The sequence below is a fragment of the Lissotriton vulgaris genome, chromosome 7 (assembly GCF_964263255.1).
Source record: "Lissotriton vulgaris chromosome 7, aLisVul1.2, whole genome shotgun sequence".
Taxonomy (NCBI): Eukaryota; Metazoa; Chordata; class Amphibia; order Caudata; family Salamandridae; genus Lissotriton; species Lissotriton vulgaris.
This window is the reverse complement of record NC_141695.1, coordinates 871,740,316-871,766,501: the sequence shown is the minus strand read 5'-3', so window position 1 is coordinate 871,766,501 and position 26,186 is coordinate 871,740,316. Positions and strand designations below refer to the sequence as shown.

The window sequence follows — 26,186 nt, the reverse complement described above, 5'->3', positions numbered from 1 at the left end:
GGCCAGCCAAACACACATGCATACTTGTGTTTCTCCAACCCTACTGTGTTACACAGCACCAGTGGAGAAACGCACAGGCTCCAATGCACCTTCTGAGCCGCAAATGAGGCAGCTCAGACCAATCCTGGTGCTGCTCTCCTGTGAGAGTAGCGTATGGATTGGCTTCGGAGCCTGTGTTCTGAGGGACCATCCCCTCCCGGTTTGACAGCAACGAGAGAAGCAGCAAGGCGGTTGCGTAGCAGAGCAGCAGGTAAGTCTTTTTTTAGATATATTTTATCCCCCCACCTCCCATCCCAAAAACATTGCAGTCTCCACCCACGTCCACTCTACCACTTTAGGTAGGCGGCGGGGCCACTGACTGCACCTGCTGCGCTATCTATATGTACACTCCTTTGTCCAATGCAAGTTGATGCGCAGCTTCATTTCTTCCAGATTTTTCACCAGTATTCATTCTCTCACGTTGCAGAACGAAGAGACGTAGCCAGTGCAAGCACTTGCTTCTTTCTGCTCGTGTGTTGTCTGCCTTCAGGGACAGAGAGAGGTTTTCAGTGCTCCATTTCGTTGGGTCCATTGATGTCATTTGGTGCCGACAGTAGGTGGCGCTCTGTAGCTGCTGCTTTCCCTTGCCTTAAGGAACCACCCCGCCTGTCTGTGTACCTTGCAGTCTTGTACCTTTGAGCTTCAGTGATATTCGCAGCTTTACCTTTGTGCCTGTTTGTATGCGTCCTCTTCAGCTACTGAGTCATTGCTGCGTATAACCCCCCCCCCCCCTCTACTTCTCAACAAAGTCCCTTCCCTCTGCCTCTATGATTATCTGTTGCCTAGAAACCACAGTCTGGAACGCAGTATTCAGCATGAATTCTCTTTTCAGACATCGTCAGTAGTCTTAAATTACATGTCGAATCTGTTGCTTTTGAGATTACTTTACAGCCTTGCATCTTGCGCTGTTATTTGAGCATTTCCGATCCGGCCTATTTTCTTCCCAGTTCTTCCCCGTACTGTCTGAAAGTCTTTCCGTGGGCAACAAAGGTTTGCTCTTTGTTAAGTAAGCTTTCCAACCAGCTCTGCTCGCCATGCGTGCGAAAGCTTGCACACCTTCCGCCCCTAATGTGAGTGGAGGCGTCTTGCCACACTTCTGCTCAAGCTGCGAGTGAAGGAACTTTCTGTACTGCTCCTCTTGCTCTGTGTGGAGGAAGCTTGCGTATGACTGAGACTCTGCCTGCTTCTGTTCAAGCTGCTTGTCTAGGAAACTCGCTAGTCATGAGGTGTGTGAAGAATTCTGCTGGTCGTGTAGAGTGGTGTGAATCTGTTGACCAAAAAGCCATGGTTACCAGAAGTGCAGATTTTGCACCATTTGACCCCCTTTGACGTCATGCTTTTTACCTCTGTGGCGATGAGGTTTAAACAGGTCGATGTCTTCATAAACCTTTAAAACAAAAGGCAGTGAAAGCATTGCCAGGTGTGACAAAGCTCTACGATGTGATACTAATGCTGGCAGCGTTTCATAGTATAACATAATAAAGGGCAAGCTAGGGGGCAGGACCTGCTATTCATAGGTTCCCCCTAATTTACATACATGTATTTGGGAAATGTGCCCTAAAGCTGAATATGACCAATGTCATTTTCTCTTTTGTGCCTTGAAGTCAACTCCCCTGGCGTCCCTTGTTGGTCTCTCTGTTTCTGGACATGCTCTGCTCGTATCTGTTAGGGTCCCTATCAGTGCCTGAAATGGAAAAATAGAAGTGCAGGTACTCTGTAACAGAGTACCGGCTTGTTTCTGAGAAGTGCTGGTGTTGTATGATATCTGGTAACCCCATCATATTGTGTATCCCCTGCTCTTCGGCTCTCCAATAAAAAGTATAGCATTTCTCTTGAGAAGTGCCAGTACTCTCCCTCTCAAAATAAGAAAGTACCGGTACTCCATACCGCACAGTGCCGGCCCATTTAAAACACTGGTCCCTATACCCACTGGATTCCGTTTTGGCACATCTCAGTCATGTGTGTTTGTTTCCATTGCTCACACCGAGCACTATCAGATCCCGAAATATGCATTCCAAGTTATGATTGTCTGCAAGTAAAACTCTGGCACTAGAAAAGAAACAGATTCTACAGGAATCGAAACAGGAGGCCATGCTTAGTACTGATGGTTGTCACTTTTAGGTGGCAAACTTGGCTTTGTTGTAACGATTTACCCAAAATACACGTGGTAAAGAATAAGCCTTGGGAACATTTGCATCAAAGTCTTTCGGGCCCGATTCACAGAACTAACAAGACAAAATTCTAAACTTACTACCATTTTGGTATTCACAGAAGGCACTTACTCATTTTGGTATTCACAGAAGTTAGGAGTCCAAACTTTAGGACTCCTAAATGCCTTCTGTGAATACCGAAAGTCTTAAAGTTAAGATTTGTCTCAGTTTAGGAGTAGTAAAGTTAGGACTCCTAACTTAAGGACTCCTAAAGGCCTTCTGTGAATACCGAAAGTCTTAAAGTTAGGGGTTTTCTAAGTTTAGGAGTAGTAAAGTTAGGACTCCTAGGGTGGTGAGGGGGTGTTTGTAGGGCAAGATACAATACCAAGCAAGAAGGCAGTACAAGAGGATATCAAGAGGTGCGGGATGGTGGTATAGATCCATAGTGTGAATGGCACCTGTGCCAATGAGGCCAAGCAAGAGAGAACCCACATATCCAGACAGGAAGGGAGTAAAAGTGCTGGCTGTGGGATTGGAGTTTGTTTTTGCTTTGAGTTAGAATTGAACAGATCCTGAGCTCTGCAGCTCCCTCCATGGTACGCAGTCCATCAATTCTTGCCATGGTGCTGGAGAGACAAAATAATCTCAGGAGCCACTTAAACATGCAGTACAGCAAATCGAGGTTAGAAGAACACCTCGCTGCACAGCCCTAAGATATTCCTAGCTCTCAAAACCACATGGAAATCAATGTATTGATTTTTTGCTAAAAAAACATTTCTAAGCTTCGACGAAACATAAATAGCTCGAGGCATAGCGACGAGACAAAGATACATCTACATTTTAACAACTAAGCTTCGCACTGGCACTCTGTGTTTCAGGCTGTAGGGGTTTCATAGATATAAAGATGGTGTTTATTGAAAGATGTTCATCAAATAGTCTGGGACCAGCCGATGTGATACCACAATTAGGAGAAAGTGTCATCAGCACATTGGGTGCCATGCCCCTTTTGTAAACGGCCATTTAGAAATGTGATCAAATTACCTCCAGGCAAAGTCCAGGAAATTTCTTCCAGGCAAGGTCCAGAAAAAATCCTCAAGGCAAGGTCCAGAAAACTGGCGAGGATGTGTGTAGTCTGATTCTACAACTGTCAAGAACAGTGCGGCAGTCAGTGAATGTCTACATCATTCAGGAGGACTAATCGGTCAGCAATGACGTGGACCAGGTGTTGCTTTTATTGTGGAAAGGAGGAGAGGTGGCAGAGATGTACAAGTGCGACATAGAGTAAGCATTTCAGTAGCTCACTTTGTGAATGCGGCACACTTCGCGCTTTGGAGAATGCTCTTAATGTACTGTTCAATGTCACTAGCTCTTTTTGAATTATTCCATAACGTGGGCAGGGTGAATGTTATGGATGTTCTTTGTAGCATTCAAGCACAAAACAGTTTTGGCGTCGGAGGGACATTGGGTAGCAAACTATGGAGTATGCGAAGGAAATATAAAATGAACCAGAAAATTGAGCGAAAAGAATTGAAAAAGTATCTTAAAGTATGTGGGATTATATTCTGGGAAGCGTTTTTGAAGTTTTGGAAAATGGCAGACAGGGTGACATGTTTAAGCATAAAGCTGGAAACTTTATTGACGGCTCATCATTTGTTGGGTGTTTCTAGAAAATGGTTAGCACTATTGACGCCACCAGGGCAAATGATATGAATGCACATTTGGATTAGTGTTTTTTATGAGGTAGAATGATTGGGTCACTTGAGAGAGAATATTGGAAAATTAGGTAAAATGCCCTCAGGGAGATGTAAGGGTTAAGCTCCCTTCAGTGTTGAGCTTTCTACTGATGCGAGCTCTGCAAATCACTTAAACGGGGACAGAAAGGCTAGGCCCTATCTCTGCAGACGGGTTCTGTTTACCTCCTTCACCAGGCAGGAATGTGATTCTGTAGAGCAAGCAGATAACTGTTATGCACAATACTGTCTTGGCACCCCGGGCTGGGCCCCTCTCGGCTTAGCCAAAAGTATGCGAGGTCAGGGATACGTAGCTGCAGCCCTCAGAGTGTCTGGAGGCATGAAACCTCAATTCGGGGACTGGCTGAGCCACAAAATGGAGAAATGGGTTTTTCGCGATATATTAAAAGTGCACAATGCAAACACATGGGCCACATGGGCCTCAGTGCAAAATTAACGTTTCTTTTATGGGAGACTTGGTGACTGGCATCCTAATGTGGGACGTAAATGCAGAGGCATCATTATTGCAGGCCATAGAGGGAAAATGCATGGGTGACATGCACATACACTAAACGTTGGGGTACACGCAGGGGACATATTGGCCATGTAAAATTTATTTTTCCTCATTCCCTCCTTGTCCCCTACTGTACCCTTCAGGTCACATCTATTCTCATGAGACCGTCGATTTGTTCATACAGCATCATTTGTTCATTTTTGATCCTTTGTATATGTGGATGTGGAACACAGGCAGTCGCACACAGGCCGCAAATGGCCGGGCCACACTGCAGACAGAGACAGCAGCCGAATATCATAAGCAGTATCATTCCTAGGAACGACAACACTTTCCATCCCCATGCCGATATTACACCCCAGAGCCAACTGGACCAAGTCCATGTGCCTGGGTCTTGATGTATATCGTGAGCAATCTTGTGGAGCCTTGTTATTGCTGCGTACACAGATGGCGCGTTATTAGGTATGAAAACGCAGCAACTGGAGCCGATCACCCTACAGGCCCCGCCCCTATCCACCAGGATGACGTCAAGAACAAGGCGGTTCTGAAGAACAACCAGTCGCATGGCAGACTGCTCCTGGGTCAAGTTCCCCAGGGCAGATGAAGTCTCATTCACAATAAGCATGGGCGAATTTTGCGAATCTCGCGTTCGCGAATTTTGCGGATTTGCGAACTCGCAATCCGCAAAATCCGCGAATTCTCGCGAATTTGCGGATTTTTTTTTTTTGTGTTTGCGCGGGTTTCTGCCAGTTCGCGAGGGTTTTGTACAATGTCGCAAATAGCGAACTTACCTGTCGGGTCGCAAGTTTCGCGAACTTGTTGTTTCTACGCGTCCAGCCTGTTTGGGACACTCTTCTTCATCACTGCCACTCTCTGTCACCACTGCCACTCTCTGACTACTCATGCCACCCTCTGGCCCACCCATGCCACCCTCTGTTTCATCACAGCACCCTCTGGTTGTCCAGTCAGTGTACATTATTGTGGCAACGCAAGCACACCTTCCCTGCCTCAAGTGACCTGAATTAATTTGGGGCTGATTAATGTGTCACAGAATATTTTTTTAGTTGGCACCTGCTTCCTTAGTGCTTCCTGATTAGTGATATTTTGCACTTGCTAAGTGCTTTCATTGTTGCAAAATTAGTTACAACACCTGCCCTGCCCCAACTGACAATAATGAATTAGGGGCTGATTAATGGATTTGAACTTCCAGCCTGGCTCCTGCTTGTCTCCCTTAGCTGTAATTCAGGACCTTTGTGGCATATGTGTAACTATTCTGAGGTTCAGAGCAGGGTCACATAATAGTTTCAACTAGCAACTGAACTCTGGAGGGGCCCCTCAGGAAGCACTACAGGAAATGGCTACTAATGATGAGCCTGAACTTTTGAACCTGGTAAGTAGTTTCAGTTTTGCTAAGATCGTATTTCTGCAATTTTGCACTTATCCGCGGGGCGCGAACTCACGCGAACAGTGCGAACAGTGCGAGCAAAATCCGCTGCTCGCGGATTTGCGGATTTTGCGGGAGATTCGCAAATCTCGCGGATTGCGAATTTACCGAAAATCCGCAAAATCCGCGAGCGAAACAGATTTTCCGCCCATGCTTAATTCACAACCGCTTCCAGAGTCCTTGTTAACCTGCGTATGAGTTTACTGTTTTGGACGGGACCTATGAAGAAAAAGAATCCTTTGTTGAAATCTGTATATTGCTCCCAGGCTGTCTCAGTCTGATCAATCCCTGAGGCATCGGTCTCTCTCCTGTGTCTAACATGCTCTAGTCGTGAATCTCGATGATAATTGGATGGGGCCAAAAAGACGGGTGGCAGCAGGAACGCTATATAGCATGTCCCACCCCAGTCTAAGGGCAGATGTACATAGGCTGTCTGACCGCAAATGAAATAGGTATGGCGAGATGCTTTGAAAGAAGACTTTCCTTTATCATTAAACTCTACTACAGCATTACACTCGCTGTGTCCCATATGTACTGGTCCTTTCTTTCTAACGCACAAATCACCTTTTACTGGTAGGACTGAAATAGACGGTGGACCCGCATTTTGCATGGGCTGAACATTCAGCATTATAAAGCTGAGGGAAGCATTTCCTTGCTCGTACTCTTCATTTTCTAGATCGGTCCCCTTCCTTTGGGGGAGTTCGTCTTCGTCTGGAAAACATACCTCATTCATTACTTTATTCAAGTTTCCCCATATCCAGTCACCCTGGTAAACTGTGGACTTTTTGTCGATTGATGTCATTAAGGTGAACCATGCACCGCACGAACCATTGTGGGAGAACGGAAAAGGGAAGAGGGGCAGAACTCCCTTCATCTTTTGATAAGGTGGGAGTCGGCCACATACCCAGCAATCTGTCGCATTGCTGGTCTGATGAGAAAGGTGCAACATCCGAATAAAAGTATTGTTGCGCAGGGCCAGTCGATATGACAGTTCATGGGGTGGCAGATCACTAAATGAATGCTCTATGGTGTCATTAATGGAAGAGTGTATATGTGAGGCAATAGGAGGAAAGAAAACATGTAGTATTAAGCTGACACAGATTATAGTGATGCACAGAAGAGACAGAAAAATCAGAGATACTATACATCTACTACGTAATATCTTGCAGTATTTTTCTTTCATTTTGCTCTTTTTACTATTATTGTCCGCGATCTTATGCATATCAGAAATCTTGTTCAACCGATTCACCACCTAGTGGACTTAATTGGTCAAACGTAGTCTGGCTTTCTAGATCGTAATTTGGAGCTGTACTCTTGCTGTGTAGTCTTTTCTAGCAAAGGGGGCTCAAAGTCTGTAATGTCTTTTTTCTTTACCAAAGTTGCAGAGTCTCCAAAGTACCGTTTACAATGATGGGCGTGAAGCCACCCTTTTCTCCCTTCGACTTTGATGGCTGTCCTCTTCGTCAATAACACTAACTTCGGCGCCTTCCAACGCTTGATCGATCAAAATTCCTGATGAGCACATAGTCCCCTGGGGCTAAGGCGTGCTCCTTGACCTGGGTGTTGTCAGGGAAGGCGGCGGCAACCTGTGAACGACAAGAGAGTAGTGCAGACATCAAAGAAGCCAGGTAATCTGTAAGCATGATACTGTCAACATCAGTTATTTTCTTAGGCATAGGCGTACCCCACATGTTCGGTGGTCTACCGAAAACCACTTCATATGGTGATAGGCCTGTTCTGGAATGGGCTACCATACGCATGTAAAAGAGGGCAACCGGCAAGGCTACCATCCAATCCACGCCTTTGTCTGCACAGATCTTTGCTAGTTTTGTCTTTATTGTCTGATTATGCCTTTCTACAAGGCCTGCTGCTTCAGGGTGTCGCACACAATGGAACTTCCAGTGATATCCTAACAGAAGAAACACTTGTTTCATTAATTCAGAAGAAAAAGGCTGACCATTGTCTGAGTAAACGACACGGGGCAATCCGTATCGAGGAAAGAATTCGCGCACCAATTGCCTGGCTGTTGTCACAGCAGTATAATCTGGGACTGGATACGCTTCTGTCCATCTAGTTAGTGCACACACAACTACCAGGACATACTTGTAACCTCTACATCTGTCCATTTGGATATAATCCATCTGGAGGACCTCAAAAGGGTAGTCAGGAGGATGAAATCCGCCTTGTTCCACCGGGATGCCTTTACCTGGATTGAACTGACAACAGATCATGCATGTTCTTACTTTTTGTTTCACTGCTGCATGCAGGTGCTTGTTAAACCAGATATTCTGTAAGCTGTCCATCATTGCCTTCTCTCCCAAGTGTGCTGGACTATGTGCTGTGTTTATGATCACTTGTACCATTGAATCAGGAAGAAACCATGTTGCTTTGCCCTTAGTCATCCAACCTTGGTCAGTCTGGACCCCTCCTTGTTCAGTCCATTTCTTTATTTCATCTGAAGTGGCATGTGTCTGTATGTCGAGTACATCTTGAGAAGGATCCCTGACTGTCATAGTTTTTGTCAGTAATGGTACCTCTGTCTTTGTCGTGTCTGTTGGCGTCTGGGCTGTAAGTTTAGCAGTTCGGTCCGCCAGGTCATTACCCTGGGAAATGGTGTCTGTAGCTTTGGTGTGTGCTTTGCATTTCAGGATAGCTATGGCTGCAGGTAAATGTATTGCTTCCAACAGGGCCTGAATAGGCGGGCCGTGCTGAATTTTGGCCCCATGAGAGGTCAAGAAACCTCTCTCCCTCCATAGTACTCCAAAATCATGAACTACGCCAAAAGCATATTGTGAATCTGTATAAATGTTCACTTTCAAGTGCTTAGCTCTTATGCAGTCTTGTGTCAGAGCGATGAGCTCTGATGCTTGTGCTGACAGTATGTCTATTCTTTGTGTCTCTATGACTTCAGTAGCAGTGGTCACGGCATATGCTGCCACTAATTCTCCCGCCCTCGTCCTCATGCATGATCCATCTACATAGAGTGTTAGGTCAGGGTCTGGGAGTGCAACATCTGTCAGGTCTTGTCTTGGTTTCGTCACTATATTCATTATTTCCACACAGTCATGTGGTGCGGTGTCTACTGTACTTGAGGGCAAAAGTGTAGCAGGATTTAGTATGTTACATCGTCTGATCTCTATGTGTGGTTGAAATAACGTCAGTTCATATCCTGTCAGTCTCGCTACGGTCAAGTGTTGTGTCTGTGTCCTGTTCAAGAGAACTTCCACTGCATGCGGTACCTGTACTGTCAGGGAGTGTCCCAGCACTATCGAGTCACTTTGTCTTATGGCTAGGGCTGTTGCCGCAACCGATTTCAGGCACGCAGGCAGAGCCTGGGCCACTGGGTCCAGTGTACTAGAAAAATAAGCACAAGGCTTGTGTTTTCCTGCTTGATCTTGTGTGAGGACAGATAATGCTGTTCCATCCCGTTCAGTTACGAAAAGCATAAAGGGTTTGCTGTAACTAGGAGTCGCTAAAACTGGCGCTTGACATAAGGCTCTTTTTAATTCCTCAAATGCCAAGGTGTGTTCTTGTGTCCAAGGGAGGACAGTCGAAGACGCTGCCTCCTGTGTTGTCAACTGTATGAGTGGTTTGGCTAGACACCGTCCTCGGAAAACGGCACCGGGAAACACAAGAGGGAGTCTAAGACTAAGAAGGTGTACTCGCCCTCATCGAACGTTGGTCCTGCTACACAAGACCCTTTTCATTACTGTCTACTCCTCCCGGTTTTAGACACACACAAAACCGAACAAGATTTCGCAAACACGCGGATAGCGTGCCACATTCTTCCGCCACACTTGGGTCCACTATTTACAATCTCGTCCAGATAAGGACGACGAACAACTTCCTAAATTAAATTGGCATACTCTCTTTTAAAGCCCTGAAGATTCGCAGTAGGTTCCCTGCGATGAAACACGTGTTGGCACTAACAAAGGAACAATAAACCTATATATTTTCTTAACACCAAGAACTGAACATTTTCTTTCTCTAACGGAACTCTTGCATCTGAACCTGGATTAACCAATCCTCTACAGTCATTTTGTAAATGTGGATGTGTATTTACGAAATATTCTTTCTGCAATATTGTTACCACCATAAGTGTCACACCATTGTATAGTGCAGGGGCATTGTTGTTATATTGTTCATTTAGATCCCCTGGGTCCAAATTTGGGCGGTTTTGAGAGATTACCGCTCGCCCTTTTGCCTATACCCATCAACTGACATTGCTCGCTACCGTGCGGCCACACAGGTGTGCGCCCCATTGCCCTGGTCATAACTAAAATCTCCTTGTTGTTTACATGGTTTGGCTAGATAGGCATACTGGGGAATCCACTGCCTGCAGTATGAAGTGAGGCCAATGAAGGCCTGCACTTCCTTTTGTGTCTTGGGCTGTGAAAGGTTAGAAATTAACTGAATACGTTCTTGTGTCAGCTGCCTACCCTCCTTGGACAGCAAATGCCCAAGGTACACCACTTGCTGTGCACAGAATTGTAACTTTGAAGAGGACACTTTGTGCCCCTTGTCTGCCAGAAAGTGTAAAACCGTCAGTGATGCATCTTCGCAGTCTGTTTCTGATCGTGCTGTAATGAGAATGTCATCTACGTACTGTATCAGTGCTGTGTTGGTAGGCATATTAATACTGTCCAGTTGTCTTTTTAACGCTTGACTGTAAATGCTAGGACTCTCTGTGTAGCCCTGTGGTGCTCTTGTGAATCTGAAGCTGCGTCCTTTTAAACTGAATCCGAAAAGGTATTGGCTGTCTGGATGAATTGGAACGCTGAAAAAGGCATTCTTCGAGTCAATGACTGTAAAGAACGTTGCCTCAGAATCAATAGCAGTCAGTAATGAAGAAATGTCTGGGACCACTGGGTATTGTGGGACTACGCATTTATTTAATTCTCAAAGGTCAACAACTAGTCTATAAACTGGTGGTGCATTGGGGTCTGATCGTTTAAGGATAGGAAGGACAGGTGAGTTACACACATTCGAGTCAGTCTCCACCACCACCCCTTGTGCAATGAGTTCGTCAATAATTTTTAATAAGGCCACTTCGGCATCAGGGGGTATTTTGTATTGTCGTATACGTGGTAGTACTACTCCTGCTTTGAGAGTGACCTGGTGTGGTGTTATGTTCATGTAACCTACGTCGGTCGGACCTTGTGCCCATAGGTGCTGTGGTACATTCTGAAGTCTGTGGTTAAAATCTGTCAACATATAATGTCCCTTAAAATCACGTAAGAACAGTCGCACTCCCTCCGGAGAACAACAGATAACTGCTCCTAGTTCTTTTAATGTCTTTATACCAAGTAAGTTTTCTGGACATGATTTAGTAAGTAGCAAGTCTGTGGTACGTGACAGTGGACCAACCCCGAGGGAGACTGGTTTCGATACTTTATTAATAATAGGCTTTCCTGAAAATCCCAGGGAAATATTCTGTGAGCCCGAGAGAGGTGCCCCTGGAACCTCGTCATGGCTGATGGTAGTTCTGCTCGCCCCTGTGTCAATCAGAAACTTTCTGTCCTGTCCCAGTACATGAGCATGTACATAGGGACCCTCTTGATCTACAGGAACCGGAATAAGGGGCAAGCCATCTTCCCTCTCAAGGCTGTTTCATGAGAATGATTGGTATTCTGGATAGTCTGACTGCGTGTTCTGATACATTTGTGGTGTGGCATGAACAGGCGGTGGTGGGGGTGAAAAAGTCGCTGATGTCTGTTGTGTGTTATTTTGCCTAGGAGTGTGTGGTCGTTCTTTTGTTTTGCCTGTAGCTATATTGTGTTTCAGGACAGCACATTCCTTTACATAGTGACCTGGTTGTTTGCAATAATTACAGTTCCCCTTGACAGGTGTCGTGCTTTTCTTGTTCGTGTTTACCGGTACCGTTTGGCCAACCAGCACCTTCATTTTTGTCTCTTTCATGCGTCTCTTTTCCTGATCCTGCTCTTCTCTAATCCTGTTCTGGTGATATTGTAGCATCTGCAACATTTGTGAAGGGCTATTTGCCTGCCAAGTACTCTCAACCTTCAGTACTCTATTCTTGATCTGGGGTAGGGAATTCTCTACTAATTTGCTCACGAAAAGATGGGGATATGATTCGCTACCGGGCTTAAGGCCACTATTAATAGCAAAGCATTTCTCGAATCTAGAATAGAAATCGCTTGTGTCCTCTTCTTGTTTTTGTTTACAGGCTGAAATAGCATCCCAGTCTTCCTTTTTAGTAGTCAATAGTCTCGGCAAAACCTGTATTAGGAGTTCAGGTAGTTCTCTAGCTTTGTCAACAAGACCAACCCCCGGGGCCCTGCCTTTATCCTCTGATTCCAATGCTTCCCAGCTTAACTTTTTCTCTCCCACCTCCCAGTCTTTTTCCTTAAGCTTTTCATAAGTGCCTGCTGGCAATAGTACTTTCAATAGTTTCAGAATGTCAGCGTACGTATAATCTCCGATGCGGAGAATGTCTTTTAATTCTCCGTGAAACCCCCCGGGTCTTTATCATGGGAGGGCAACATCTTTTTCATTTCCAGTATTTCTAATTTCGTCAAGGGGGTGTAAACATACACCCGTTGAAGCTCATTGTTTGGATTTCTGACGGGATGTACCTCTCGTAGGGGGTTCTGTCTGTCTACGTATAGGTGCTTTCTGTCGTGGTGTGGGGCAGGAAGCATGCATGTGGTCAGAAAATCTAAATACTTATGTCGTTGATCCAGGATGACGTTAATTAATTCAGTACCCAGGCCTGTCCATCTGTCTAGAACTATGTCGTCCAGTAATTTATACAATTGACCGGGATCGGAATATTGATTCTCATACAACGTTATTAAATGTTGGACCATGTAAATACCGGCCAAACGCTGTTCGTTCGGCGGGAGGCTCAAGAACGTTTAGGCCACTATATCATTGCTATATATAGTAGAATTGGACACCCACTGGGTGGCTGACCGGGCCAACTCCATTTCGTGTGGGGTGTGAGGTCGCTCGTTCTTTATCCGTCGGTCCAGTGCTTTTTCAGTAGCTTGGAATAGATTTTCAAGGGAATATCTTTCTTTTATAGCCGGCCCCTGTTTACGGTAGTTGAGGCACTTGGGCCTGTCAAACCGTCGTGCATTGCCTACATAATTTATTTTGTCCTTCTCCTCGTCTACCTCTTCCGTTGATGACTCATCCTTCTCGTCAGGCTCTACTTTGTGTGTTGCTAATATTTCCTTTCGTATTCTGTTCATCATGCTGTCTGTCTGTCCCGTTTTATCATGCCGACCGGCATCTATGTGATCACTCCATTCTATCAAACCAGGCTCTACATCCCCGTCTCCTTCGTCTTTTTCCCTGATCAGGCAGTTAATAATAAAACAAAGGATGTAGTTCTTAACCCCCACCTTTCTGTTTTGCATGGCCTGTGCTATACACTCGGGTCCCTCCCCCGTTCTAATGAAACGGTATATTTTATCTAGGTGGTCTTTCATATCTGGTAGTTTGTCCAAAAATGCGACGGCCTGTCTTAGTGAAATCACGAGCATTGGGCCCTTTCCTGGTTCTGGATCGTATATACAGTGGGGGATTGCTACATCTATAGTAGGCCCCCCTCCCCCTACGGCCCCGGGCCCCACGTCGTCTTTCACGAGCTGCTGGAGCTATTGGAGCTGTTCCGCTGGTGGGGGCAGAGGGAAATCTGCGTTTGCGTAGTCCGGTGGGGACTCTTCTAGATAGGAGGAAATAAACGCCTCGGATGCTGTCGTCTTTATTCTGCGTACTCTATAGGGTACAGGTGATGGCGTTCGCGATCTACGGGGTGTTTCTGAGGGGGTCACTCTAGCTAGTTCTTCTGAGAGGATGGGCTAAATACCAGTAACGACGGCATTTCTTTCTCTATCAGCCTGTTCTGCTTTGACCCGTTCCCCCTCCTCCCGCAGCTCTTTTTCTTTGGCTTTTTCCGCTGCTTGTTTAGTTCTTTCTGCTTGGTTGAATTCTTTCTCTGTTCTCCTATGTGCTTCTTTGCGCCATAACTCAATGGCATCTTTCTGAGAGGGTCTTGATTTCTTTTTCCATAGCGCTTCCTCTACTCTCATAATGCATTCAGAATCCCACGTTCCAGAGACAGGCCATCTGCACTTCTCCTCTAAATCCTTTGTGTAATCTACCCATAGGTCTAAATACAATATGGCATCTAGCCCATGTTTGTTATAGATATAATGACCAGGTGTGTCTCTAGGCGGGATGTTAACTGGCTCTTCTAGTATACCTTTTCTGGTCCCTATCTGACGTAATTTTGAAAACAGTGGCATGTTGAAACCAACTTAATGAAAACACAATACACACCAAAATAGTCTCACTGAAACAATCATTAACACTAAAACACTAAAACACTAAAACAGATACAGTTTAACTCTATGTACTTGAAAACAGTTAACTTTATGCACTGGAATTCAGCACAACCATACCGGTCTCGTAAATGAGACACGTCTTTACCGTGTTCACGCAAATGAACCCGTCTTTACCGTGTTCGTGTGAACGAACCCGTCTTTACCGTGTTCATGTAAATGAACCCGTCTTTATCTTTATGCGTTCCCAATAGTAGTACTCACCGGGAAGCAGAACTTGAAAGCCTCGGACACTTGATACTGCGCATGCGCGGAACAGGTGGACCTCTGGAAACCTCGGACCTTGCTCTCTCACGGGTTGGGCTGTGGTTGGGATGATCCGCGATCCTCTCCGCCTCGTGTGGATGCCTGGTCGCAGTCCGTCTCCTCCGTGGGCCTGAGGGAGTAAGCGGGAAGTCCCGCTGGCGTGTATACTTTGAAGTCCGTCACGGCTGTAGAAGGGGGCAAGGGCTGGACCTACATCTCCGGCGCGTGGGGAAGGGGATTTGTACCTATTCGGGTGCCAGATTTATGTGGTAAATAAAGTATTACCCTGTCATCATTTCTATAAATAAACAAAGGGTCATGCATAAAATGAGAGGCAGAGACCGTGGTGTCCGATTCAAAAGGGCTTTATTCCAATAACTCGAGTTAGGGGAGAATCGGTTCCATCACCACGAAGGTTCAGGAAGGGTCTTCTAAACTTTATTCACAGAGTACAATATTTATACATTCAATTTCGCACATAGGGAGGAGCGCTCCAAGCAGAGCAAGAGAAAGAGAGATAAGAGCATGTGGGCGCACATTTGAGGAGTCATAGGTGAGTCATAGGTGGGTGGATGCATGGAGGGGGGTTGCATGGCCAGCTGGAACTTTGCCCTACTTGTGTGCGCAACTTGATCATGACGTGCAACTGACGTGTAACTGGGGGGAGCTGACTTTCGGTCTGGTAGGGAGGCCTTCAGTGTCAGGGCGACCAGCACGTCTGGTATTATCTGATATCTTAAGTCCGGGGATGTATTATCTGAAGCAAAGGTCGCTCATCACCAAGAGCCAGTGTGGGCATCTATTTCTTCGTTCATTGCGTGGGGGCCTTGAGCTTTCTACTGACGCGAGCTCTGCAAATCACTTAAACGGGGACAGAAAGGCTAGGCCCTATCTCTGCAGACGGGTTCTGTTTACCTCCTTCACCAGGCAGGAAAGCGATTCTGTAGAGCAAGCAGATAACTGTTATGCACAATACTGTCTTGGCACCCCGGGCTGGGCCCCTCTCGGCTTAGCCAAAAGTATGCGAGGTCAGGGATACGTAGTTGCAGCCCTCAGAGTGTCTGGAGGCATGAAACCTCAATTCGGGGACTGGCTGAGCCACAAAATGGAGAAATGGGTTTTTCGCGATATATTAAAAGTGCACAATGCAAACACATGGGCCACATGGGCCTCAGTGCAAAATTAACGTTTCTTTTATGGGAGACTTGGTGACTGGCATCCTAATGTGGGACGTAAATGCAGAGGCATCATTATTGCAGGCCATAGAGGGAAAATGCATGGGTGACATGCACGTACACTAAACGTTGGGGTACACGCAGGGGACATATTGGCCATGTAAAATTTATTTTTCCTCAGAGAGAGGAGCTGAGCAAACCAAAGTGCTCCAAAGCTTCCCCAAACCAGTTGCATCTGGTATCCCCAGCCCTGTGCTTACAGACAAAGGGAAAAGGGTATATAAACGAAGGGGCTGTGACCCCATGAAATTGTTCTGTTGTGCTGTTTCTTGTGCTGGGGCCTGCTGCTGTTTGGCTCCAGTAGGAATGTCCACGAGGGACTGCCTACCTGCTGGAGGGCCCTGTGTGCTTGCATGCCTGAGTCCAGCTGTGCGCCTGGAACCTTGAGGGCTTTAATGCCTTGTGATCCTTTTTACTTTTATTTCAAAAAGGGAGCGCTGGTGCCTTGCAGGGTGCTGCTGCCGTACCTCCAGAGGGAATCTCAGCCATAGGGATTCTCCAATACTGCTAAGAGGAGTTCATTTGGCAGGAGCCCACCCCGCATTTGAATTTATTTCGTTAGCGGGAGTCCACCCCGCTTTATTTTGTATTTTTTGGGTGGCTACCCCGCAGTGATTCTTTAAGTCACAAGCGGGTGCCCACACACCAGAGAATCCAGGTGAGGAGGACTCTACCGAGCATTGCACGTGAAAGGGGCAGCGTCATAGGAGACCTGAGGAGATCCCCCAATAGCCCGGTGAGTGGGGCTGCTTCCTGGTACTGGGGTGTGCTCCCTGAGGCCTGTGGGGCCAGAGCTTGTTTATTTTGAGTATTCTCAGCTGCCGCGCATAAGTGGGCAGCTGCAACGTTCTTGGGGCACTAATGCCCCTAACCAGGAGTCTGTAGGGGTGTATGTCGGGCACATTGTCGGTGCCCACCCCCTGAGGTTGCTCCTAAGGCATGGGTGGTGCTAGGCCCTGAGGTTTCTTCACAGCTGCCCCTCTAGAAAGAGGCCAGCTTCAACATGGGGTTGAGTTGGGATCCTTTTTGGTGCTCCCCAAGCACGGTGGTGCCAGTGCTTGTTTGGTACCTTCCCCAGCTGCCCTGCGAGAGCGCAGGCAGCTGCAACGCCTTGGGGGGATTCATTTCTCAAAAGGAGCGAGTGAGGAGACAGAGACACTCCTGCCCCAGCGCTTTGTGCACTTTTGCTTTTGCTGCTTTTGCAGCCAGCCCTGACGTTACGGGACATAGGGCATTTGAGCCCCTGAGAGAGGCCAGTTGGCCCAGGGCCAGTTTCCGTGTGTTGTGCTCCTGATTGGGGTACTCTGTGTTCATGCTAATTGTTGCCCGATGTGGTTAGGCTTCTGCTTATGAGATTATTGCCTACTATGTTCTAGGCCTAATGTGAGAATAATTCTGAGGTCAAATCTTTACCAGTAGTAACTGGTTGTGTGCTATTTATGTTTACTATTTGTTCTACATTTACCATTTGTGAGTTGTGCTGGTTTTGACATTGGCCCAATTGGCCCTGTCATGTATAGATAATCCCCTGTAAATACTTCCTGGTACCCGTTGGCACAGTGTACATTGTGTTTATTATAATACAGGGGCTATTTTTATATATAACCTTGTGTGGAGTTCCTTTTGTGGTGTGCCTAATGTGTTGCTATTGTGTGTGTGTGTTGCGCAAGCGCTTTACACATTGCCTCCGGGATAAGCCTGACTGCTCGTGCCAAGCTACCAAGGGGGTGAGCAGGGGTTATCTTTGGCGTTTAAACTCCCTTGCCCTGACTAGAGTGGTGGTCTCTGCCTGGCTTTGGCGCAAGCTTTAGCCACCCAGAGATCCCATTTCTAACACTTCCCTTCATGTTTTAGCTATTTAGTATTTAGTGATGATGATAAGGGAAAGGATATGGAAGGCAATATACTTCAATATGTGGCTATAGTTCAATCAAGGTTGTGCTGAAACTTGTTGAAGAGGGAAATAACCTTCACCACGAATACTTACCCACGCGATGTGTTTACCACAAAGTCTTAACTATGGGTAAGTCTTTGCCACGCATGTATTTATAACACATATACCATTACCCTGGATTTCATTGCCAGGCATGCCTTTACCACACATTTTAGGTATGGACAATTACAAAGCATATTTGTGTAAGTAGTTAGTAAATATATTGTTAAGAATTTAGGGGCTGATCACGATGCCAGGCTGATGTAATAACGGAAACGGGATGGCCCAACATGCTGTCGGCGGTCCCATAAGAGGCATTACAATGCGACTGCTCCCACAGTGGTCCAAATGCCTATGTTTTGTATTGCGGTGGGTGCTGCTGCCTGCAGCACGTCACTGCAATGCAAAATAGGGACAAATCACAAATCCCTGCACTTTGTGGCAGGCACAATGCACCAGGCACCCTTGTCACAAAGCCCAGCAGGATGGAGCACTTCCCCCCAGCCAGACGCATGTGTCAGCCATTGCATTCCCCTCATCAAACTAACAGTTAGGAAGCCATCTTAACAGGGAGGTGTGTTTGTAGGTGGGAAGCCAGCACTACAACTCCGACCAGGGACCCTTGTCCCACAGCAGAGCAGGATGAAGCACTCTCCCCAACCATGTGGCAACTATTGCATAACTCTCTTCAAACCCACAGGTAAGTAGCCATCTTAACCAGGAGGGGTGTTTGTGGATAGGCAGCCAGCACTACAACTCCCACCGGGCCCCCTGGTCCCACAGTTCAGCAAGATGGAGCACTCCACACACCCACAGCCATGTGGCAGCAATTCCCCTCAACTGTGTCACAGAACAGGCAGGTAGACAGTACATGCATCCTGCCATTCTTCTCAAAAAGCATGGAGCCATATGACCATACCAGCCCTCATTTCTCACCCAACTTGGCATCAATCCAATAGCCACTTGCAGTGTGAAGACACCAAAGCGTATGTAACTTTCCTATAAATTAAAGTTTGACTCCCAAATCACATGTTGAAGATTTTTAGGGCACAATCATGCACAGCATTGAATGCTATCTGTAAATGCCATGGGGGCAGATGATCAAGCCTCATATGAGCACAAATCATGCATGGTCAGTTGTAAAAAGAAAGCAATGTACATGATATGTTAAAGGGAAGCATGAGATCACAATGGCTAGTTCATGCTCAGATTTAACAACTTCCATGAAGAGCAAACAACAAAGACACTTCACATAAAGTTGTTGTGCTGCTAGTCTTTAGATGACGACATGCCCCTGTAATCACACAATCTTCACGTGGAACATGTTCTCTTTTGACATGTCACACCAAGGACAAGTAATGTATGTACCTCCACATCATGTCATGATGCTCAGTACCGTGCAACCATACAATGTGAAATCAATGTAAACTGTGTGGTGTATAACATGTGACAAACAAACATCTAACACCAAGCTTGTAGGGTGCACTTCAATGACCATTTCATCTCTGACCATAAGGTGACCAACAATTGACTGCTGCAGATGACAACACCAATCTGCAGAGCCAGTCTCCCTCTGCCGGAACATGGATTCTTTGATGCAAACTCCCTAAGTTCCTCAGATGAGGAGCCTGAACCTGGCCCATCAGGACTGCCAGGGCGTACCAGGTCCCAGGCTACCACTGTCCCTACCACCACCATCTCAGCAACAACGACTGTGCTGACCCCTGCTGCAACGACCTGTGAGGCCTCAACCACCACCACCACCAGTGCTGCCTGCAACACTCTCCCTGCCTCAGAGGATACCAACACCATCCAACATTCGGAGGAGGGCAAGGAGAGTCTGCGCATGCGTCGAGTGGAAACGACACAGGTCCGGCACAGCAGGGCAGGTGGGAGAGCAAGTGACAAATTCAACAGGACACTGGGGCCGAAGCCCTGGCCAAATTTGCCAGAGTCCTTGGGGCATACGAGCCAGCCCAGGGACAAATAGGCCAGGTTCTGGAAGAAGTGCGTGATGTCCGCCTGCTGCTGAGGTCCATGGAAACGCATATGGGCCAAATTGTGTACCTCATGGGCCAGCTTGTGGGTATTCTGAGGGACAGGCATGCGCACCAAAGGACAGCTCAACCTTCCTCCAGTGGCCCGCAGGATGACAGTCCCACCACCTCACCTGCAGCCACAGAGAGGGGTGAGCTGGAACAGGCTGACTCCTCTGCCAAACGCACAAGTGGCCATCCAAGGAAAACCAAGGGAGGATCACGTGGCAAAGCACCAGCCAAGAGCCAACCATGATGGCACCTCTCTTCACCTTGACATTAAGTTTGCTGACTATACTTACCCACACTGCCATGTTGATGGCAGGCATCTGTTGGGCTGTGTCACTACATCAATGTGGTGACTACTCTATTGTCTTGTCTACCATCACTGACAACTCAGTGATTCACTTTGCACCATTTGCTTAAACATCACTTGTCTGTCACAAACACTCAGTGCAAAAAAACACTCTTTACACACCTATGTTTTTGTTTCAGCTCCATGTTTATCACAGGATGTACAATGTTTACTCTGATTCCAATGTACCAGAAGCTCTGTTTTTTTCTAGGCATTGAGAGGCTTGATGGACCAGAAAGACACAAGAGAGCAACATTCACTTGTCAGGTGATGGCATCACAGCTATTACACAACACTTGTTATCAAGGTACACAAACCAGCACTCATTACAATGAGAAACAATCTCATTATAGACATAATGTAGCTGGGCAGAACTACACTGTGGCACAAATATTAGCCATCAGCACAGAACCAACAACAGACAGCAGTCAAAAGCTCCCCCAGGCCTTTTCACCACCATCAAAAACAGCAGACAATGGCACCATCGGACAGTGTCAATCACCTTCAAGGGAAGTGGTGGTTGATGAGCTGTTAATGCAGGTTGACACCTTCCTCTTACCCACGATCTTCCTCACTGGACATGTGTGGGTTTGCAGGAGGGGCAATCTGCTGCTCATCATCATCCAGGAGCAGGGGCATCTATTTCAGCAAGGCCAGGTTGTGGAGCATGCAACTACGATGTGACACACCTTTTGGGTAGAATACATCAGTGCACCTCCTCTCCTGTCCAGATGCCTAAATCGAGACTTCAGAAGACCAAAAGTACGTTCAACCACACAACGTGTCCTCCCATGGGCCTCATTGTAGCAGACTTCACCAGGGGTTCTGGGATTCCTCAGTGGGCTCAGCAACCAATGCCGGTTGGGATATCCAGAGTCACCTAGGTGTGAGATGCACAGATCAATTTTGTAAAATAACTGTAGCAGAGGATAGCATGTCACACATACAGTACGCTACTTGACTCTGCGTACTCACCCACAATTCTATCAACTGTGGTACAATGCTGTTACACAGGATGTAGGAGTCATGGGCTGATCCAGCATATTTGGCACAGACATGGGAGATTATCATATCCACCTGGCATACAACTTGCACATTGATACAATGGAAATGCTTCCTGTTCCTGTAGATGTGCTCAGTCAATGGCCCCAACAACATTAGGGATGTGGACAAGGTCATAAAAATCACCCTTCACAGCTGCCAATTCATGTCTCCTGGGGAAATGGATGTAGCTGTCCTGGTAGGTCATCATAGCGGACAGGACATCACGTAGCACTATGCTGAACATTAGTTGATGGTACAAAAGGGGGTGGTGATGGACGGAGCATCTGAATCAATCAAACACTCACACCCAGTCAAAAGATCTGGGTTTAATCCATCACCTTTCTTTAGCCCACTCTGCCACCCCAGTTCAGACATGACTATATGCAAATCAGTCTGACCCTGTGCCTCATGGGAACAGTCCAGCCCGAACTGCCAAGCCATGTCTTCCCTGGACCGGAAACAAGCTTCCGAGGACCGGTTTCTGGCATTCCAGCCATCAACCAGCAATCAACTGTGTTTTTTGCAATTTTCACCCAGAGTGGGCTGGGTATGCTCAGACGTGAGTCCCAGGCTCTCCACATCACTGGAGTCAAGCTATCCAGGCTGAAGAAGGCTGATAGCCAGAAACCGGTCCTTGGATGCTTGATTCCGGTATAGGAAAGACATGGCTTGGTAGTTCGGGCTGGACTGTTCCCATGAGGCACAGGGTCAAGGCTGATTTGCATATAGCCAGTGTCTGACCTAGGGTGGTGTGGAGTGCAAAAAACGATGGATTTAGGCCCAGATCTTTGTACTGGGGTGAATGTAAGACATTGTTCCGCATTCTGTCCATCAACTGTGTATTATTTGCAATTTTCACCCCGAGTGGGCTGGGTATGCTCAGACGTGAGTCCCAGGCTCTCCACATCACTGGAGTCAAGCTATCCAGGCTGAAGAAGGCTGTTAGCCAGAAACCGGTCCTTGGATGCTCGATTCCGGTCTAGGAAAGACATGGCTTGGTAGTTCGGGCTGGACTGTTCTTTTGAGGCACAGGGTCAAGGCTGATTTGCATATAGCCAGTGTCTGACCTAGGGTGGTGTGGAATGCAAAAAAACGATGGATTTAGGCCCAGATCTTTCTACTGGGGTGAATGTAAGACATTGTTCTGCATTCTGTCCATCAACTGTGTTTTTTGCAATTGAACATTAGTTGAGACATCCCACCTGCACTGGACACCGTGTACTGGAATGAACCAGTTGCAAAAAAATGAAGAGTTGCCATCCCCTTGGTGTCAAAGCAGTCGGATAGGTTCTGCGTGGCCTCAGATGGGGTTCCAACTAAGCACATAGGTCGTGAAGGGTAGGTCGATCCACACAGAATTTTCATATGATGTCCTCATCCTCCATGTTTGCAAGCAATGTGAATGGACGATGCACATTTGGTGGCCTCCTAGGTAGGATGAAAGGGTACAAATGTCAAATTCAATTTCCCACTGAGGTGAGTGTGGAGACACCTTGAACTAAAGTAGTTGTACATGTGTACAGTATTAACACAGTGAGTACCCCCAAAACAGATTCAGACTATGCGAATGCCAAAAGGTACATTCCAAAATCTTGTGTCACCAGCCCTGAGAGTAGTTGACACAGCATATGTCTGAAACAGCAAAACTGCTGTCATCTACGTAGCTGCTGTGCGTGCCACACCTTCTTGCGTAAGTCGGACAGTGCACACATTACCAACACAATGAGCCCAATGTGTCCATAAAGATAAAGTATAAACTTAAGTTCAGCAATCTACACAGTGAAATATGCACATTACGTAGTTAGTCCTTCATTCATTACTGTGGGTTGCTTAGCCATCTCACACATTGACATGTGTACACATTTGAGAGTCCATCACACAACAGATCTGTGTACATGCACAACAATATCATGTGCCATGTGAGGGAGTACATGCCAATGCATGTAATCTTGTGCACTTTCATGGCATGTACAGTTATCAGTGAGCTAACTGTCACTCTAGCATTGAATAACACTGTTTGGTGCCATGATTTATAGTAAGTGTCTACTGTTCAATGCTGAGAACTGGCCATTGCCATTGCCACAGCATGATGAGTCCATAGGTGCAGTAAGGGTGCACCGCCACCACAATCATGGCCATTGACACCAATAGGGAGATGCCAATTCGTGGTAGCGACTGCCTGGCCCCGCGGTGTGACACCGCCAAAGGCCATGCCTTATCAGCAATGGCAACCGCGATCACGGTAGTTAAATACACATGTGAAATTGCGGTAGGCGTGTTCCACCACCACACTCATGGCAATTGGCACCGATGGAGGGATGCCAATTTTTGGTAGTGACCACCTTGCCCCTGCGGTGTGACACCTCCTACGCCCATGCCCTTACAGCCAATGGGAACCGCAATCGCGGTAGAGAAATATACATTTGAAAATCATGGAGGACATGCTCCACTACCACGGGCCGGTCATTGGACGCAATTAAAAGATGCACGATTGCGGTAGCAACCGCCTGGCCCCTGCGGTGTGTCACCGTCAATGCCAATGCCCTTACAGCCAATGGGAACCGCAATCGTGGTGAGAAATACACATTTGAAAATCGTGGTAGGCGTGCTCCGCTACCACAGGCCGGTCATTGGATGCAATTGAAAGATGCACGATTGTGGTAGCGACTGCCTGGCCCCTGGGGTGTGTCACCGCCAATACCCATGCCCTTCCAGCCAATGGTAATCCAATCGCAGTAGAGAAATAAACATTTAAAAATTGCGGTAGGCGTGCTCCGCTACCGCGGGGCAGGTCATTGGTCACATTTGAAAAAAGCTGACCTGGAACACCAATTGCAGCAGCTGAGTAACACTGAAACAATCCCAGGGGGCTATATATGTCTGGGTGTGAGCCACAATTTCCTCTGCATCCAGACACTGCTGACTGATACTCTTCACCATTAACTGCTGCTGTTCCTGTCTCCTGGACCCAGTGATGTCGATAACTGAGAACATCAGGGCGCGTCCCTTCACCACAGAGGAGCTGAAGGTCCTGGTGGACGAGGTGCTCTCACAGTATGGGGGGCTATATGGTGCTCATGATGGCATGGTAAATGTTTCAGAGTGAAAGGAGAGTGCAGAGATTGCACACATGAAGTTGTTCTGATTCAGTATGTGCTTGAGAGTTTGGGTTTGTGTGATACACTGCCTAGCATGCTGACTGCTAAGGGTGGGCGTAGTGTGCGTAGTGGGGCTACGCAAAGCTACGCAAAGTAGGCGAGAAACTACGCCCACCTACGCACTTCACGTAGCCCAACTACACGCCACCTGCCCCCCTCCCCTACATACCTAATTTGTGTAAATACTAAAAGAAAAGGGGCTCCCTCTTCTCGTTCGTGCCACCGTCTTGGATACCAATGCGCATGCGCGGCCGCCCACGCATGCGCATTTCTTGCGTATTTGCACAAATTATGTATGTAGAGGAGGACGGGAGGGAGGCGGGTGGCGGGCAACTTTGCTATGCCCACAGAGTGAGCGTAGTGTTGCCTGCTACGTCTACTTTGCAAAGGGCGAAGTAGGCAACACTACACCCACTCCGTGGGCGTAGCGAAGTCCTTCGCCCAGGGTTAATGACTACAGGTAAATGGGGTTTGTAGCCTAATTTCCACAGATCCCAGGCTACATTTCAGGATGGGATGGACATACAGTGTTTTTGCAGCCATACAGAAACACTGCTGGTTTGGAAAGTGGAAGTCAGCACAGACATTGCCTGTGCTAATGGATGTCTGACTACATGAGGTTTTCACATGCTCATTTGTGACATTGCAAAGACTTTTTGTCAGGGGGTACTGGTGGAAGTGTATTTTACTTTTATATTGCCACCATGGATATGTAAGCATGATGCACAAGACTGAAATGCCTGAGGATGACAATCTTGGTGGAAATTCACCTATGACACAGCAGATTGTTGTTCTTCTGAAACATCCTCCTTCCTTCCATTCTTTTCATTATGTCTACTGACTCGCAAGTGTAGGCACTGTTTGCCCTCTCACATTGTATATGCATGTGACTGTTCAGATGGGCCAAGTTTAACCTCAATGTGAGCAACCCTGGCCTGCGCAGTTACTGGCCAATTTAACAGTGACCCATCACTGAATGGACAGAGTGAAACATATGGGTTGTCTGCCACCCTATTAATCAATGAGCTATATTAGGACTGTGGATAGCACAAAACAGACCTTTTGAGAAGGTTGTGAGAATGTAAGATCATGTCCCTAAATGTGACCTCCATGCCACAGTGAGCCATTCACAGGCAAAGGACATTGAGGGGTGTGTAGTGTGGACACAGTGAGTCTGCCCCGACACATCATTTCCAATGTAATGTATGTCTTACTCCCTCACAAACTGCATTGCAGATGTGGTCCTTCTTCACATTGCTTTCTGTGCTGGCAGTCTGCATGTGTATGAGATGGCTAGGTACTGTGTCATCATCATACCTGTATGCAGTTATATACGATTATCTGATGCTAATGTACTACGTATCATGCTGTATGGCCTCTGCTAAACATATCTGAATAGCTGTGCTAAGTTTGTGCATACTCATGTACTGAGACACAGTGGTACATAACCCGGTGTCACTGACATTTCCTCCTCTTGTCTCCCATGCCTGCAGCTTAAAGTCAACCAACGTAAGGCCTTAATGAGGGCCATTTCATGCAAAGTGCGGGCTCTGGGTGTCTCCAACTGACAGCACACACACTGTCACAAGAGGTGGGATGACATTTGCCGGCTGAGCAAAAACGTAGCACAGATAATGCTTGGGCTGCACCCTCGGACTGGAAGGTTGGCACCCAGGAGCATGACACCACTCATGGCCCGCATCTTAGCAGTGACACAGCCAGAGCTGGATAGACATTTGAGGGCCCATCAGCTGCAAGTTGGGGTGAGTATTCTGTGAATGGTGACTTTGGATGTGAGTGACTGCATGTATCCCAAACCTGAGCCAGTGCGGAGCTCTGTGATATCTCAAGTGTGGTGCAATGGCTTGTAAGTGGCCACTGTGTTGAGTGCAGCTGTCATGCATTTACACTACATGTACTTCCTCATGTGTTT

At 47.0% G+C, this 26,186-nt stretch overlaps 1 long non-coding RNA gene across 1 annotated transcript in view; it reads left to right on the top strand.

Annotated features, from left to right (window-relative positions):
- Positions 1-205: 205 nt before the first annotated feature.
- The window catches only part of LOC147702597 (uncharacterized), a 28,344-nt gene continuing 2,363 nt past the window's right edge, over positions 206-26,186 (top strand). The window contains exons 1-2 of the long non-coding RNA XR_015297237.1: positions 206-250; positions 25,747-26,016. This is a non-coding gene — a long non-coding RNA (uncharacterized LOC147702597). The remainder of the gene's footprint in view (positions 251-25,746; positions 26,017-26,186) is intronic.